The 15812-nt window shown below is 43.7% G+C and overlaps 1 long non-coding RNA gene across 1 annotated transcript; it reads left to right on the forward strand.

Moving 5' to 3' along the window:
• The first annotated feature begins 1767 nt into the window (after positions 1-1767).
• LOC146766576 (uncharacterized) lies at positions 1768-12566 on the forward strand. The gene is made up of 2 exons (XR_014957269.1): positions 1768-8885; positions 11945-12566. It is a non-coding gene; the product is annotated as an uncharacterized LOC146766576 (long non-coding RNA).
• Positions 12567-15812: the final 3246 nt, after the last annotated feature.

The following is a 15812-nucleotide window of genomic DNA, read 5'->3' on the forward strand; positions in this document are numbered from 1 at the left end:
ATATGCCACAACTCTCCGTGTATCAGGTTCATGTGAGGCGATCCACCCAGGGAGGCAGAACGCCTGCTGAGAGGACTAACAAAAGCCCATTCACTAACAAAGCACCAGCAATTAATCCTGGAGTTGTTCAGGGTTGTAGGCTACTTAGAGGCTTGGTGTAAATGAGCACAGTCTAATGGTACCCTAATTTACACACAGGTCCTATGGCATTTAAAGCTATTTACAGTATAAGCATTAGTTTTTATAATTTGTCCTGTCAGAGGAGAGATTCTCTTCTATATTGCAGCATGTAAGTGCTGGTTTCAGCATGTGCTGGTTTCAGCATTTGCCAGGAGAAGAACAGTCAGGTCAGCTTTTCTGGCTGGAAACTGTTGTTCTATTGAAAGTAATTGCAATTTTCATTATAAAATGTTGTATGTATTATATTAAATGTATTCCTATACTCTTGTATTGAGCAATGGTGTAATTAAGGGATATACCAGGGATTCCCACTGTAGAAACCAACCACCTATTCTGAAGACTTTAATACAGCTGTAAAAGCTGATTATATGTTGGAGTGTGAGTGTAGAGATCTTGGAGAAAGAGCTCTTTATCACACATAGAAGACATCTCTGTATAATGGCTTATAAACATCTTCCCTCAAAACCTGACAATATTGAAGGGAGATGATGAAGAGCTACTCAAAAATCCATTTAACTGATAAGCTGAATGCTCCTAATAAGCCAATTTCAGGCATCGCAGCGAAGTAAGTGAAAACTCAATCTGAAGCAAGAGTCTGAGCCACAAGGAATCCTCCTGCCCTTGAGGCCAGCCTCACAGAGGCTGCTCTTTAGAACTCGTGCCATGTGGGCAGTGGCAGCCCCTGAGCTGGCTCCTGCTGCCAGGCCCTCGGTGCCAGGTCCAGTAGGAGCAGCTGCTGTGTACCAGAGACTCTGGGACAGCTGATCCCATCACTCACTCCGAGGTTGCTCTTAAAAATGGCACAATTCTCAATTTCTCAGCTCCCACCTCCTGTGGGACAGGCGCGTGGCCGTGATGCTCAGGGTCTGTCCCTGCCCGAGTTTCTCTGGACTGGAAGTTGTTCTTTGCCTATCACACAGCAGCCTCGTTCCTTTTCAGTGTATTCTTCAGAGATTTTTGGCAGCAGTTTATTCAGTAACTCGAATTTTCTGCTTACCAATTCAGTTTCAGAATAGGAATAGAAAAGCAAACAGAGGGTACAGATGGCAACAGCAGCTGAACAGGGCAGGGTGAGCCTCAAGTGAGTGACAGTTCCTAAGCAAAATGCTCTACATCTCTTAAACTCTTGGATTTTTGCTATTTTGGCACAGCCTGTCTAGAAATAGCACAGCCTGGGATGAGCTCTCCTTGCAGCAGTGGTTATGTGGCAGAGCAGTGTGAGCACTGTGCACATGGAGCAGCCCACCCATCCCATCCCCAGCAGGGCAGGATGGGCCCAGGGAGCCCTGCAGGACCAGAGCCCAGGTTTTCATGTGCCATAGCCAGGCTTTGTGCTCCAAATTAGGGGCTCTGGCCAGGAGGCTGAGCTCTGGGCTGCCCTGAGTTACTCTGCAGTCCTACCTCATCCTCTTCTTGCTATATGGTTGATGTAATTATGCATGTAAATTAGAAATGCTCTTTTAACTTCTTCGCTAATTTGACTACCCCATTAAAGAGATTTAAGGGCACCTCTGGTCAGTGAAGGTGACTTAAAACTAACTTGTTTCATGCCAAGTGAATGCATTTTGTTTCAGCTGGGTCCTGACCAGCAGAAACATCTTAAATCATTCAAGGTTTGTTCTCAGCTCATGTCTGATGAGTCCCTTAGGGCCATCATATATATATATATTCATATCCATATCTATATATAAACTCATTTTTAATCTAAGTTCACTTAGATAAAATAAAGGATTTCAAACATTTAGAAAAGAAAGGAAAGGACAAGTTTCTTTCTTGTGAGGAGAACTGAGTCTTCCTTGAAGACTGAGCACTTTGATAATTTTCTGCAGCAGTTATCTTCAACACCAGATTTTGGCATAACATGATTGAATTAGGGCCTGTGGATAAAAATTCCATTTCAGGGCTGTGTTGGAAGAAGGAATCTGCCAGCACACGGACAGAGGTGGGATCTGCAGTGTGAAACTTTGGGAACAGAAGGGGTAAAGTGATAGGAAGGGGGCCTGGTGGGAGATTTGACTGCTGAGGGAGCAGCAGCACAAAGCCTTGGCCAGAGTCCCCTTTGGAGTCCATGGCAGAGCCAGTCTGGGGCCAAGGCTGAGCTGAGCACTTCACTGCCCTGGAGGGACAGCACACCCCGTACAGGCTGAGGGAAAGGTGGATTTCTCTGATCCTAGCCCAATATTTCAACCTAAACTTTCCCAGTCCATGTATATTTTTCTCACATATGACTTTATTTAACCCTAGCTATGGGACGAGGACATTGGCAGTGAGTGCAAATGAACATTTTCTTCCATGTGGTTGAAGACCACACCATAAAACCAGGACCAGGGATGCTGGTGTTATGCACAAGCTGAACTTAATCCACCCCTGAACTTCAGCTACTTGCACTGTGCCTGTTTTGTTTGTTTTGAATCACTGTGACAATGACATTGTTGTCGAAGCTGGCACATTATTGAATGAAGAGTTCATTCTCAGTCTCCAGAGCACGGATCTGAGACAGGCTCAGAGCTGCTTACAAACAGCAGCACTGCTTGAGAGCGAGTGGCCCAACTCCTCACACCCAGCACAGCAAAGTTCAGCCTTGTGGGGAGCCTGGAGCAAACTCCAGGAAAGGCAAATAAATATCTGCTTGGGTGGAATTGCCTGTAAATGCCAGGGGCAGCGGCACCCTGCTGTGGGAACTCCAAATGTCCCTCAGACATTTCTGGAGGTTCCAGGCCCAGGTCAGAAGCATTTGAGACCCTGGCAGGCAGCTGGAAACAGCTGTGATTTTGGGTTTGAACCATGGAACGACTTACCAACCTTGCAGGAAGAACAAGCAGTCACAAAAGTTTAGATATTAGAGTAGAAGTACTCACAAAGTAGAGGGAAGAATTTTTGAGTACTGTACAGGGGGTTTTCTGTTTTGTACGTGGGGGTCAGAAGTTTTAAGATAGAGAGATTTTGGCCAGTCCTGTCCTCCCTCTTTCTTATTCCTTACCTCCATATTCTTAGTGATGTTGGCACTCACAAATTAGTTTAGAGTAAAAAAACACCATTTAGTATAAGTCATAAGTATTAGAGAAAAACTGTAAAGATGTAACACATAATGTATCATATAAAAAATAGCAGCAGCCCTGGGTGGGGGGAGAGAAGAAGAAGACGAGAGACAAAAAAGATGTCAAAATGTGTGTGTGCTTCTGCCTGAGCTGCTGAACAAACCACAGCAGCCCAAAAAAACAATCTTTTAGATAACTTAAAATAAACAACCATGAGACCAAACAACAAAAGACTACTCAGCCTTTCTTTAGAAGCACAAGTTAAAAGAGAAACTTTTCCACTGCTCAGAACCCCTAAACCAAGCTTAAATTCCATCACCCTGCAGCACAGTGAGGTGCTCCAGGACAAATCCTGTGTACAGAAAGGGAAGAAGGTGAGAGAACCACTGATAGTTGTTGTAAAAAGAATAAAAATAGTCTAAAAGTTTTATCCTAGTTTTCATTACTCTTTCTTTAAATTACTATTAATAAATTTTTCTTTATAGCCTTTTAAAATTTTAAACCTGCTTTACCTTTCTCCTACTCCTACCTCACAACAAAAAATAAATACACCAGTGACTAACCAACACTAAAAGCCACCACACTCATTAATATACCACCCAAGAAATCTCAAAATTAACAAAATCCCAAATTAACAAACCAAAACCATTGCACAAAATTAGTGTTTCTACACAGTTTCAAACTAAAACCACCACATAGTTTTAACTGAAGGAATTTTGGTAAAAGAATAATTTTTTTTAAGGTAAATTAAATATGAAAATTTCTGTGTCAATAGAGTATAAGAAAATAAAGTGCTGCTTTACCCTGGTGTCTCATCTAACCAGGGCAAGCATCTTGCTCTGAAGGCATGTCCTGGGGGCAGCTGTGGATTCTGTGCCCTGCCAGCTCCGTGGGCTGCAGGAGCTGATCTCTGCTGAGCAGAGTGTGCAGGAGAGTGAACAAGTATTAACCTTCCTCTCAGGGGTCAGGGCACAATCAAAATGCCCTTCCACAGAAAGCTGCAGAACGAGATTAATTTTACATGCTACAGCTATGATTGTCCAAGTGTTATGGGTAAGGCAGTATAAATTCAGGCAGGCAGAGTTTCATTAATTGAGGGAATTTCCAGGCTAATTTCCAGGTGTTCAGGGACCTGACCTATTTCAATTTGAATAATAGCTGATGACAGAGTTCGATATGCACCAGCCTTCTATTTAAACAGAGGGGAGAGAATTATTTTGGGTTGGGGCTTCTTAATTAGTATTCCACAAATATGGCATCCTTTTGCTAAACACAGCTAGCACGTCAGATTTAAACTCAAGGGAAAATCAGTGCATTTAACTTTGCTCCATGTAAAAGATTTTTTTTAAAAGCCAAAAAAGCAAAACTAAAACACAGTCTTGTGCTATACCTGGTGACGGATTTAGGTTTTAATCAGAATTAGATGGAAAAAAATAAACAAGAAAAACTCTCAGATACTCTTTAAACTTTTCCTTTGATAATTAGACTCTAATTTCAAATTTCATTTAGTTAACTGACAACTACGTTGGCCATTAACTTTATCTAAAAGGGGATGCTAATTAATGCTAATTTACACTTGCTAAGGTGCTACATGTTATGCCCCCCTGCCTGCCACCAGTCACTCACCACTACCTGTGTCAGTAAGAGGGAAACAATGAAAAAGAGGATGACCAGGAGCCAGGGAAGACAATTCTATTATCAGCTCTGATCTTCCAGTTATTTACTGTAACTTGAATTTACTTGCTGAGTTTTAAAATTTCAGCTATAATTTTTAACTGTGGGGTCTTTAGCCTATTTAGAAAGAAATAATCTCTAAACCTCTGGGGAATCAGTTAATATTTAATTCTCTTGTCTTCTGACATCACAATTTCATGAGTAGGTGACAAAAAAATACGTTTAGCTCACAAATTCCTCAAAGCACAGCACAGTATGGAATACACACCTCTAATACTGGGTTAATTCAGCTGTTTCCAATGTCATGTCTCAGCTAATGCAAAGCATTATCCTTGCCTAAGGTACCAGTGGCACTGAGCAGCTGCCTCCTGGTAGCTGCTGTTTGTGTTTCATTACGGTCCTGAGTGCCTGACAAAGACACTCCTGGTCCTGCAGGCTGTGCAAATACTGAGGAAAGAGCCCATCTCTGGGATGTTTGCAGTCTCCTGGATGTAATCAAAAGGCAATCCACTGACTTTGTAGATTGCTGTAATAAGCTTTAAGTAGAGGGAGGTGCTTTAGATGTGTAGTGTCTCACTTAAAACCAGGTTTAACCTTTAGTATGGTACTGCCTGGCAGAGCCAGATATCCACGGCATCACTTAGATTCCCTGCTGATAGCTTTCCATCCATTTCCATTTCTCTGCTCTGACTTTTCCTGGCTGTTGGGGAAATACAATATTCACAGAATCCCCAGGTTGGAAGAAACCTCCAACCCAGCCTCAACACCTCAACCAAACCCTGGCACCCAGTGCCACATCCAGGCTTTGTTAAACACACCCAGGGATGGTGACTCCACCACCTCCCCAGGCAGGCTGTTCCAGAACTTTATCACTCTTTCTGTGAAAAACATTTTCCTAATATCCAACCTGTATTTCCCTTGGTGCAGCTTGAGACTCTTGAGATTCCTCACTGCCTTGCCCAAAATTTTGGCATCAATCCTCCTGAGCGTTGGGGATTCAGCATGCAGCAAGCTTTAGAAGTAAACTTGTGCTGAGGGCAATCCTAACAGTCAGAGCAGGAGGGAAATGAGGCAGCCCCAAATGTCACCATCAGATTAATGACAGTTCTGCAGTAGGGGATATTGGTTCCTGAGAATAACTCCTGTTCTCTGTGCCATCATGTCAGAAATTGATATTTCCTGTGAACGGCATTTCTCCATCCTGGGGCACTCCTGCCCTGTTCTCACACACTGCATCCCACACAGTACCTGTGCCTAGGGAATGGATCTGTGATCCTAAGGACTTCCCACTGTTCTTCCCAAGACACATGATCGTGGCATTTGTGAAATATTCAGTTTATAAAGAATAGTGACTTCCTGTTCAAGAAACAGCATTAAGCCCTGCCATGTCATTTTATTGGTGTTCATTCTCATAAAGGCTAATAATCTTGTTTAGTTCCTTGTCTCTGCTGTGAAGTACATTTGCAGCTTCTTCAATCTTTTCAGGATAAGCAAGCCAGCCAGAGGCTAAATAATTACTGACAGCTGCTAGGTACTGTCTGTCCTATTAGATGTGTTAATCAAATTTTGTATCTGTACAGAAACATCAGCATTAGCAGAGCGAGGTAGCTTTGTCTTTTTTCCACCAGATTCATCCAGAATGGTGTATTCTGCACATTTATTCTGCACACTTTTTCTACAATTTCTCAGAATCGCAGTGTGACTTGGAAGGGACCTTAGACATCATCTATTTCTAAGCCCTCTGCCATGGGCAGGGACCCTTCCACTGTGCCAGAGCCCCATCCATCCTTGCTCCCAGCAGTGGTCTTGGGCTCCTGGTGGCCTCTGGGTCCCCATGTCACTGCCTAAGTGACTGTGATTCCTGCAGCACAGGGCTGGGACCCAGCGTGGCACCGTCTGCAAAAGGAGGGAGGATGATATCCCTTTATTCATGCAGCATCTCCCAATACAGTAAGTGTAAAATTAGATTTTGGATGTAGGACACAGCAGAGATTAACATTATGGGTTCTGGCCACAAGGATGTACTCTAGGCAGATGTGGTCTAATGGGTTTAGTAGAAGCATGCTGTGCATGTGTAGGTATATCAGCAGGCCAAGTCCCTCGTGCTGTAACTGCTGCTTTCAAAAGCTAATGAGACAAAAATGTTAATTTAATGACCCATCTCCAGGAGTTCTCACAGAGCTCCCTCTCCCTTGGGATTTGGGAGTGAATTGAGATTTAAGGTCAGGCTGCTGTTGAAGCCTTATGTGTTGGACTGGAGTAGAGAAGAACAAAGGCAGTGCTTACAGTGGGTGGCACTATTCATGTGCCGTGGCTGCAATAGGTCCTGCCTGCATTTGTCCCCGTGTCCCCAGGCAGGTGGAGCACAAAGGGCCTGGCCTGAGCTGTCTCCATGGTCAAATTCCTGTGCACAGAGGGAGCTCCCCCAGCCCTGGCCCTGACAGCCCTGGGGACTGGGGCCACAGCCTCACACCTTTCCTGACACTGATGAGCCTCTGATGAGCCTTCAAGGGGCCAGCAAAACCCATCTGCTCTCACATCTACTTCCCTGGTGGTTCAAACAAGAAGAATCTCATCTCATCTGAATCTCTGAATCTGGATCTCTGCCTGGTTCCTCTCTACCATCACATTCCATCAGATTTTCTTAGACCCACTGGCCTTCCTTGAAGTCCTCCTCTTCTCCCCTAGTCATATATCTGTTGTTTGAGCTTTAAGAAATAAGTACAAGCCTGATGTCTATCAAATAACTCCAGCCAAACTGAGGTTCCTCTGAGTAATGGGTCTAAACTCATCATATTTTTATACCAGAGATCACAAAAAGGACTAAAACCAAAATACCTCTTTATTCCTATTTCATTTCAGGGAATGCTGAACATTAAATCAGATCTCAGGGAGAAAAGCTGGTCACTGCCACTTGTTCTGGCTGTCACTTGTCAATTTTGAGCTGCTCCTGCAGCATTTCTGTGCCTCACCGTGTCACTTTTGCTGTGCTCCTTGTCAGCTTCACAATAAAGAACAACGGGAAAAAATTGGCAACTGGCACACGGGAATCAGAGGTGGAATAAATTGATAAGGAGTGGTTAGAGAAGCATGAAGGCCTTGGAGCTCAAGAATACTGAAAATCCAGCAAGGAACTAAAGATGCATTTTAGGCATGCAGTTAAAAACCACACAAGCTCTAAGACATCAGGAATGGTTCTGAATTAGAACAAAAGGTGAAGAATCTGTAAACATTGCCAAGAAAAGGTAAGATATAAGAGATGGTGCTAAGCTCCAGCAAAAGGAATCCAGAAGAGGCAGAAATTATGGTAATCAAGCAGAAAAACAGACTGCAAGGTTTTGGTCTTCTGCTCTGGTTAGTACAGAAGAAGGAGCTGTGGGATGCCAGGAGGTTTTGCAGAATAACTGCTGTGTGTCTGTCAGTGATTACAGAGACATGGACAAAATTTGGGGAAGCCAGTGGGTTTTGAATACTCATTTTAACACATCCTCAAGTCCTACTCACTAGAACTGTTCTGAAGGCTCCCAGGCAATCTCTGCTGCACCCTGGTCCTGTGTGGATCCACCACTCCCGTGGCATCACGCCCAGGGAAAGGAGAGCTCTGCTGTGCACACTAAAAGAGGAAAAAGGGTTAAAAGACCTCTGACTACCCAAAAAGCAATAGCCATGGGTTTCAGAACAGAAAATCTCATGCACTTGACAAGGCAGTCATGGTAACTCAGTGTGTTCACTGCATGAAGAGGAATGTTTGGGGCAGGAGGAATTCTGCAGCCCACCAGCCCACACAGCTCTGGCCACTGCACTGGAACATCCTGGCACTGATCCCCAGCATCTGCTGGAACCAATGGATTTTTAGTTGTATGTCTGCTGGGGATTCTAAGATTTCAAGAAATGGAAATTTCAGCACATCCCTGAACGCGCTGCTCTCACATCTACTTCCCTGGTGGTTAAAAAAGAAGAGTCTCATCTCATCTGAATCACTGCCATTCAGAGGTTTGTGTTATGCTTGTATCTCTCAGGTAATGGAAACCCTTCTTTGCTTTGAGGAATTCCCTCTCCACTCACACACTAAATTCCCTCTTTAACAGCCTTGGGGATGTATGATGGTTGCCCCATGCTTCTCACTGTAGGATTCTTTTCTTACCAATTGCTTATCATTTTGCCAAAGGGGAACCATTGGGTTCATTTTCCAGTCAGGGTTATTTTCTTTTCAAGGTAAGGAAATACTTGTAGTGGTGTTTTGAGAATAAGAATAAGAGAATAACCAAACAACTTTTGGGTTGTTTATTTGTTTTTAAAAAAAAGCAGCCAGGATGAGCATTTGGTATCTTTGTTGTGGACATAAATTCCATTAGGCTTTGAAGTGCTATGATACCATCTTGCCACTTGAAAAAGACACAATAAAAATTAAGTGTTCTGTTTTCATAGCTGGGCTTGGTGAAATTACAGTGAACAAGGCAGTGTTTAGGGCCTTGCTTGGAATACCAGTGTTGAAGCAGAATGTTGAATAATGTCCCAGTGCTCCAGTGAGTGTGCCCTGGTGTGTCCTGTCCCTTTTATGCCCCAGCTGAAGGAGGTGATGAATACACCCAAACAGACACAGCTGAAGGCTGCAGCACAATGCACTGCAGAGCTCCGAGGTGTAACCATGCTGGCATTCCCAGGGTGGCTCCATTTGGCCCTTTGAACAGTCTTGTTTTCATGTTGTATTTTGCATGCAGTGAGCCACAGGTTCACTTTATTTATTCTATCAGGGCTGGGCAGGTTTCCAGCCTGTGAGCCAGAGCTGGAGCACTTCTGCATCACCCTTTGGTCTCATCCTTTCTCTGAAGGAGGGTATGGAGTTCCAGTAATGCTCACACAAATAGCTGCTCTGTAATTGCCATCATTCCCCTGGTATGTTTTATTGGCAAACATCGAGTGTGTCTGAGGCCTGCTCTCCATGCCAAGGATTTTCTAAGATGTGCTGAGCACCTCTCTGCCTCTGAGTTCAGCTGGCGTTGACAGCTCCAAATACCTTGCAAGAGTAAGCACTTGGCATTTAGGGCAAGTGAGACAATCAGCATTTTATGCATGTCAGGATGTGATCATGCTTGTTTTAATCCACTCTCCAGTAAGCTTCCTTGCAGAAAAACAGCTCTTGCACTTAATAAAGCCTGTGCCATCAACCAAACAGCAGCAGCAAGTGTAATTACAGGCTGTTTATGAGAAGGTTTTTGCATGAGAGAGTTATCTTTTGCTTTAGCCATGTTCGTAGCCTATTAAATTCTAGATGACTCAAAGAAGATTTTCTTTCTTGTTCACGTAAAGCTGTGCCCCATCTTTTCATGCAGGTAATTGCATTATCTAAACACATGGGTTCCTCACATGTTTTGTCAGAGGGGCACTCCCAAGGTGTCTGTGCATGGCACAGATTTTATGGCAGTTGATGCATCACACTGACCTGAGCATTCCAGTATTTTGGAACACTGTAATAAGGTTTCCCCACCATTAAGAAGAGGAAAAAGGGTTGAGGTCCCTGTTAATGGGGTTTTCCCCCACTTTCTGCTGACAGACCACACGTGATATTGATAGAGGAGGAGGGAAGGACTGTCTGAAGTGAAATTGTGAGGAGACAGAACTCTTCAATCCCAAATCACATAATCTGTCCCTAAAACAAGCATTTTTTGTTGGATCACCAAGCAAAAGTGCTCCGCTGATGTTCCACACACCAAGGCTTTCCATGGTAGCAACAGACCCCTGTGATCAGTGAAAAACAAATACATTTTTCATTTTAGTTCTCCTTGGCACCAGAGAATCATTTGTATCACCTCACCACAGCAAGGCTGTGCTAGCAACCCTGGCTGTGCATAGAGAGCATTTTGTTATTTATCACCTTAAAGTGTGTTCTTCTCTGGAGAACTGCTGCTTTTAATGATAGATTTTTGGTGTTCTGAATGTGAAATACATCACAGATTTGGGTATCTTTTTAATTTTATGGATGGCACAGCTTAAAACCAGGTACATCAAATAAAATAACTACTGCTGAGAATGAATAAAAGTTGGCAGGTATGGCAGTTTAAAATAGCCATATTTTCACCCTAAATATAGCCTGGTTTAATTGAAATCAAGTGGTAGCTATGAGACAGCTGCTATATCAAAGACCAGTGACAGCCTGCTGAGGTTAAAAGAATACAGGCTGCCTGTGTCTCTGTTGAGATAAAGTGGCATCACAGAGAGCAGAGCAGCAGTTAGATTGATGAAAAGTTAAGTTTTTAAAGCACTGATTTGTGAAGCCCTTATGCAGTTTTATTTATAGTTTATTTGTCTCTGTCCTCCCAATAAAACAGGTTTAATTCTGAAAGCAGAAGTGATGCAGGTCCTCAGCTGATGTGAGCTGATTGGGCTCAGCTGGGAAGGGAGCCACGGATGCAGCAAGTCAGGCAGGCACCCCCTGAAACTCTGCCAGTGCAGGAGCAACAGTGGCAGAAATTTGACTTTTCTCCATGAGGGAGTTTCTTAGAAATGAGTATTTCAGCTTCATGAGGTCAGCCCAAAATGACCACAGGGTTTAGGGGAGAAGAGGACATTAGGTACATTATGGTACCATTAAAGGTTGATTATGCCTCCATATCATTAAGTGATCTAACAGTGATGATGTGATACCCCACCCTAACAGCACCATGCACAGAAACACCAGAGACTTAATTCCAGGAAGGAGTTGTCTCCATAGTCACAGGTGAAAAGTGGACATTTTTTAATATCCCCCTGCTTTCAATATTCTCTAATTAACAAGCACTTCTTTTAATTCTCGTGCTTTCTGGATATTATTATTTTTTTCAGCCTCATATAGTCTAAACCCCAATCTCTCAGACTTATCCTCCCTGGTAGCTACTGATATTCTTTTTACTTGCTAGTACTTAATTAATATTTGCCATGTTCTTACTAAGGTAAGTCCATACTTTCTCATTATATGAAATTAAAAGTAGATGAGCTTAGTTCCCAAATAAGAGAAGCTTTAGACAGATATAAACACCCTCACATATGGATTTTATTTTGATTTTGATTCTCAGGAGAGCTCTTAAGACCTTCTACCAACCCTGTCAATCATATAAATTGATGAATCATTGAGCCAGAGCTATGGCTACAAGCAGTCCTGCATAGCAGGTGAGTTCCTGACTTTCTTGATTCCTGCATGCAGAGAAAATCTCTTCATGGCAGTGGGTCACTGCTGAGGGAATTCAAAACAAGGGAAATGAAAGCTCATCCACCTCAGGCTCTGGGATTGCTCTTAGGAAGATGTGAGCTCAGTTCCCCTCCTGAGCCTCGTGCTCCCAGGACTGGCAGGACCAGGAGGAGCATCAGAAAGGCAAAGCAACCTACCCAAAGAGGAGGAAAAGCATCCTAAAGCAAACCCTCTAGTCGAGTACAGAACAAAACCAGCAGGCAGGGAAAGCAAGGGAATTCATGGAGTGTGGGGGAAGAGAAAGATTACATACAGTGTGTCTTGGTTTGAAAAGCCAGGTGTCTGCTAAGGTAATCAGAAGCCTCCTCTGAAATGGAAAATGCAAACCCACTCCCTCTGAATTTTTATAATTCTGAAATTAAGGGGCTCTCAGGCAAAGATATGGGAATAGGAATAACAGTTCTTTACTATGAAAATTAAAAATACAAATGCAATAGTACAAAAAAACACCAACCAGTGCCAGAGTCAGAACATGCCCTGTCCCCCTGTGGGTCAGGGAGGTGGCTCAGTCCCATCCCATGGTGGCTCAGCCTCCTGCAGTGCCAGCTGTGCTTCTGCTGGAGCAGGATCCTGCACAAGGGGGGAGTTTTCCTCTGGAGCTTCAGGGCTGGGGGAGATGGGCCTGGGCTCCTCTGGGAATGCAGGGGGAAGAAAGCTGCTCCTCTGGGAATGCAGGGGGAAGAAAGCTGCTCCTCTGGGAATGCAGGGGGAAGGAAGCTGCTCCTCTGGGAATGCAGGGGGAAGGAAGCTGCTCCCCTGGGAATGCAGGGGGAAGAAAGCTGCTCCTCTGGGAATGCAGGGGGAAGGAAGCTGCTCCCCTGGGAATGCAGGGGAAGGAAGCTGCTCCTCTGGGAATGCAGGGAGAAGGAAGCTGCTCCTCTGGGAATGCAGTGGGCAAAGGCTGCTGTGCTGTTCCCAGGTCAGGTTGGATCCAGGTAGGAATGTTTGGCTCCTCCCCTGGGCACAGCATCTCCCCATGGATGATGGAATTTTCTCAGCCATGCAGGGACACTCAGTGGCCATGGACAGCAGAGATCTCCTGGAGGGAGGATTGGCTGTGGGAGAGATAAAGAAAAAACTGCCCAAAGAACAGCAGAGAATGCCCCAGCTCTGACAGATGGCAATGGAATACACACTTATCTCACAACCCAGGACACTCCAGTGTTACTGGAGGTTTTGCACAGACAGAGATTTCATCACAATAGATGACTGAATAGTTCTTACGAATTTTCCTGGACAGCTGTAACTTGTGTTCTTTGCTGGCATCATGATATGCATGTGGTACAGAAAAATATCTATTTGGGAAGGGGAAAAACATCTAAAAAATCTAGAGACTAATAACACCCCTAAATACCCTAACAAATATAAAAACTGCCACTTGTTACCTACAAAATAAATCTGTAATTAAAGTTAAAAAAATTTAAAAACCCAACAATTACTCATCCTTTTTTATTAAAAAAACCCATTGCAGTTAAAAAAAATATTATCTCAATAAAAAGTAAAACTAAGTTTTTGACAAAGACCACAAATACACTCACCACTCTAAAACTAACTTAAAAAACAAGCAATCCCATCTAAATAATCCCATCTAAATAACCACTAAAAAAATTAAGTACCCTAAAAAAATAATTTAAAAAACAATTTCAAAAAACCACATTAAACCAACAATCCCTAAAGTTCTCCAATATTTATTATTCATTAAAAACCCCTCAAATTCTTAAGTTACTTCAGAATCTCAAAAAAAAAAAATAAAGTAATTAAAAAAATAAAACCACTACAACTTAAACTCCTTTCTCTTTCAATAATCCCAAAAAATGAATGTTTTATCATCATTTTTTTTAATTGTTTTGATAACATTCTGCTTTACCCAAACACTACATCAAAGACATTCACAAACACACCAAAGGTATTCACAAACCTCAGAGGGTTTTTGTACCTGTTCCTGCCTCAAATTATTCCTAAGCATTACCTGACACAAGCATTCTTCTCTGGACTGCCTGAGAGACCAGCTGTGCCCAGGAGGCTCCTGGCACCCTGCAGGACAGGACAGAGGGCAGGACCTGTGCCCAGCATCCTCCTCCAGGGATGCAGGAGCCTGGAGCTTGGTGCTGGGGTTGATGTGCTGCTCTGGAGGCACCCAGGAATTCTTCCTGCTGCTCTTCGTGCAGCTGTAACTTGAAATGGCTTCAGATACCCACAGGAGGAAATGGAGAGGCTGAAGAGTGCAAAGAGAGGGGTCAGAGCACAGGGCTGGCTTTGGCAATGACCACGAGTGGCTCTGCAAGGAGGAGCACACAACAGAGCTGCCACACTGACCCTCTGAGCTCCCTGTGCCTCAGCATCTCCCCAGCCAAGAGTCAGATCTGGGATAAACAGCAAAGTGACATTCCCATCCATGTTAAGGGCAGGTTGAGCAAAGAGGTTCCAGTCATCCCTGCTGACAAAGAGAATTTTGCAGTTTTACCTCTGCTTTTGGCCACCTCAAACTTTGTTTTTCATACACAAGATGGGTGGTTAAAAGGATGGCATCAAAACTTTTAAATCCATATGAACAGAGCACTTAATCAAGCCCCATAAACAGAGAAAAAGAGGACTTTCTCTGGCAGGCTGTGCTGCAGCTCTTGAAGAGTGAAGAGTACATTCATTATGCTTCTTTTTTGAAGGGAAGGATTTTCATCTTCTTTTCAATAGATAGCTTTGAACAGTTCATTTCACAAAACATTAGGAAGGAAAGATTTGGGGAAAATTGTATTTCTCTGCCTTAAAATTGAGTTATGGGCAGGGTGTTTGCCAGCTCATTTTTCTTGTTTGTGTGAAACAGACATTTGTGAGTTGTGGAAAATGAGCAATGGGAGGAGGGAGGAAATTGTCCAAGCCTATGTAAGAAGGTTAGATAGCATACTGGTATAATTTATAAGGATTTACAGACACTGCTGTGCTTCCATAGCCAAGAAGGCCCTTGTGGACAAACTGCACGGTGTTTTTTTTCTTGTGACCTATCAAATCAATGGCAGCCATTGATGGCTCTGCTTTTGTCTGTCTTGAGGTCATGGGAGCAGCTTTAAATGAACAGCTCTAACTTCTGACCCTGGCATTGGTGATTGAACCTGAGCTCTCAGGCTGGTGCTAATCACAGGGATGTCAGAGCCTGCAGCGTGCACTAGGACAGGCTGTCACAGTGCCAGGCAGGTCACACGTTTATTACAGGCAAGTACCTCATCAGCTTCTTGTTGTCTTGGTTTGGACAGACAGGTGTCTGCTAAGGAAGGCAGGAGCCTCCCCTGAAATGGAAAATGTAAACCCCCTCCCTCCAAATTGTTATAATTTTGAAATTAAGGGGCTCTCAGGCAAAGGTATGGGAGTAGGAATAACAGTTCTTTATTAGGGAAGAAAGTAACAAATGCAGTAATATGAAACACTGCTGCCAGAGTGAGAACATGCCCTGACCCCCTGTGTGTCAGTGTGGTGCTGTGTTTTCCCTTTTAATTAGTATTTGTTCAGTGTCTGTTCACCCCCAACTCCCTAATCTCCTCCCCTTCCCAGGTGTCAATCTTCCCAAGCTCTTCCCTAACCCCCTCCTCTCCAAGTTGTCAATCCTCCCTTTCCCTGCCCCTTTCCCTAGAACATTCCCTGTTGTTTCTTCTAGCCCCCTCCCCTGCTTCTAGAGCATTCCCTGTCTATTTAGTGAGGCTCAA

This window comes from Lonchura striata, chromosome 9 (assembly GCF_050655825.1).
Source record: "Lonchura striata isolate lonStrDom1 chromosome 9, ASM5065582v1, whole genome shotgun sequence".
Taxonomy (NCBI): domain Eukaryota; kingdom Metazoa; phylum Chordata; class Aves; order Passeriformes; family Estrildidae; genus Lonchura; species Lonchura striata.